The sequence below is a fragment of the Parus major genome, chromosome 1A (assembly GCF_001522545.3).
Source record: "Parus major isolate Abel chromosome 1A, Parus_major1.1, whole genome shotgun sequence".
Taxonomy (NCBI): Eukaryota; Metazoa; Chordata; class Aves; order Passeriformes; family Paridae; genus Parus; species Parus major.
The window spans coordinates 34,231,557-34,234,353 of NC_031773.1; positions in this window are offsets into that span (position 1 = coordinate 34,231,557).

The window sequence follows — 2,797 nt, forward strand, 5'->3', positions numbered from 1 at the left end:
TAGGAATTCCACTACATCAAAAATCAGTGTTCAGTACACAGAGGGAGCTCAGGTCCTGGCGTTGTACCTGCATGTTCTGTACCCCTCTAACTGCTAGTTAAGGCCAGGCTGAAACAGTTTTTATTGCTCCATTTCCACGAAAGCTTTTCATTACATAAAGCCTCTGCACTGCTTAGTAGAATTGGACAGAAAAAGAGGCAGAAAGACACACAAAAATAATAATCAAGCCTAACCTTTGATCTCAGTTCATCTGATAAAGCCCTGGCACAAGGCCTTTATAAATAACTCAGTACAGAACTCTAGAAGGATTATGCTGAACAACTGATAAAAGCACATGCTTTATTTTCATTGGCACTTTACAGACCCTGACCTTCTCATGTGGTAATTTCAGACAAAAATAATTTACTTTTTGCCTCCCAGATGAATTACACTGGTCATTTTCCTATCATGTAATTATAAATCCACTTACATTATATATGGTGTGGCATCTTTCTCACTCCATAATAATCTCCAGACAATCCATCAGATTATGCTGAGGCTCTACTGCCAGAAAACATATGGAAGCAGGACTTCTACTTACAGAGTCAAAACTACTCCACTGAGCTGGTGCACAAGCACAAGATGCCAGTCCTCCTTGGCATTTCTCAGCTGAAGCAAACAGATGCACTCTAAAAACAAGTTCTTTGCAGTCTGATCAAGATTTTTACCCATAATTCAGTCTTTGGCGTTATCCAAGTCTCGTATATTTGGCTTCTGATGACACAGCACCGTAGTATGCACCTGATACAGGACTTCTCGTGCATCCATCATTAAACCCTCTGCACAGACTGCATGGCTGTCTTTGCACATAGCCTCAGCTATCCTTAGACTTAGCCTTAGCTATCCTAAGACTTTTGTATTGATAATAATATTTTTAAATGCGGAGTTTGTCCTCTGAGAGGTTCTTAGTTGATCCTCTCTCAATCACTTTAGAAATGATGGTATCACACCCAGAATTGCAGAGTTTGGAACCACTGCCCCTTTGAAAGCGTTCTTCAGTCTTCTTGGTCTATGTCAGGTTTTGCAAAGAATGTACTGTGACTCTTTCCTGCTGTCCCAACAAGAGTTTTCAGACAAAGTTTGACTTTTCTTGACTGTACAGTTTTGAACAATGCAGCTCATGGTGTTAATCTTGCTATTGAAATCTATCCAATCTATTGTGGTGCCTTAAGATCTCTTCTAGAACACAAAGGAAGTTCACAGAATGTTTCAAAGTCCTGATTTTGGCTGAGGTAGAGTTAATTTTCTTCCTAGTAGATGGTACTAGGTACCTAATTTACTTCCCAGTAGGTAGTGGTGTGTTTTGGATGTAGTAAGGGAATGTTGTTAACACACTGGTGTTTTGGTTGTTGCCAAGTAATGCTTATACAAAATCAAAGACTTTTCAGCTTCTTGTGGTCAGCTGGGGCAGCTGACACAAAGTGGCCAAATGGATGTCCCAGACTGCATGGTGTCGTGCTGAACAATGAACTGGTTGGGGATAGGGGATCCCTGCTCAGGGATGGGTTGGGCATTAGTGGGTGATGAGCAACTGCACCGTACATCACTTGGGAGTTTGGCTGGGGGGGTTGGGGAGAAGTGGGTTATTTCTTTTTGTTTTCTCCCTTTTCATTATAGCTGTATCATTGTAATTGTTAGCATATTTTAAAGTTAATATTTTCCTCAATTTAACTGTTCTTATTTCGGTTAATACAGGTTGGTATCTGTGTGTTTTATCTTCTTCCTGATTCTCCTCCCCTTCGCACCAGGGAGGGAGGAGGTGTGAGTGAGCAGTTGTGTGGTACTGAGTTGCTGGCTGGTGTTAAACCACAACAGTCCTTTATTTATTTTTTTCTGATGCCCAACATGGGGCAACGAAGGGTTGAGATAACAATAGGATTAGAACATGTTAGAACAAACCTGTTATAAACATTCATTATTAATAGTCACCGATCACAATGTTGATTTGCTTGCTCTAAGAGCTGTTGTGTTTGTTTTCTGAGTTGCATCATGTTGTACTTTAATAGTGGCTTACGATGACAGAATTTCTGGTTATGAAACTAATATATTATTTGTACTCAGCACTGCTGTCATCTTTGGAATTTGTGAGACATCTATTGGAAACTATTCATAACTCTATCTTTTACCTTTTCTCCTTGGAGACCCAATCCATGGGAGAGACATCTCCATTCATCTTCCTCTTCTCCTCCAGGCTAGTTACTACTACTCTTGCAAATTTCAGATATCCCTGGGTGTTGCTGCTGGAGATGAATAGATCACACGAACACAGCTCGGGGTGTGGTGAAAGGCAGAAGGCTTTATTTCTTCTCCCAGGATTTATAGGTTTCTGACCACAGCCAGGGATTGGATGGTCAGGATAACACCTTCCCAACCACACTGGCTGTGAGAGGTGTTCATCACAAGACGTGTAACAGAAAGAATGCACACATATCTATGTTTACAGTTACTGTCCTGGGAAAGTCTTTAAAAAACTATGTCAGCAAGCTCAGAAGCTGAGTTTTCAGGGCGATACCTGGGATGCTCAAACCAAAAGTTTTATTGCTACATCCTCTGACTGTGTTCCAGGTCTTGCTGAACAACTACTTAAGAAAACCACCCAGAGATCTGCACTGAGCTTGGACAGCTCTGAGTGGATGGGTGTGTGGGATAGTGTGGGCAAGTGCCTAGGACAGTGGGTACCTCCAGCATTTTGGAACTTAGCCCTGAACAAGTGCAGGATCCAAAAAACTAAGAAAATAATTGGAAAAAGGATGCAATC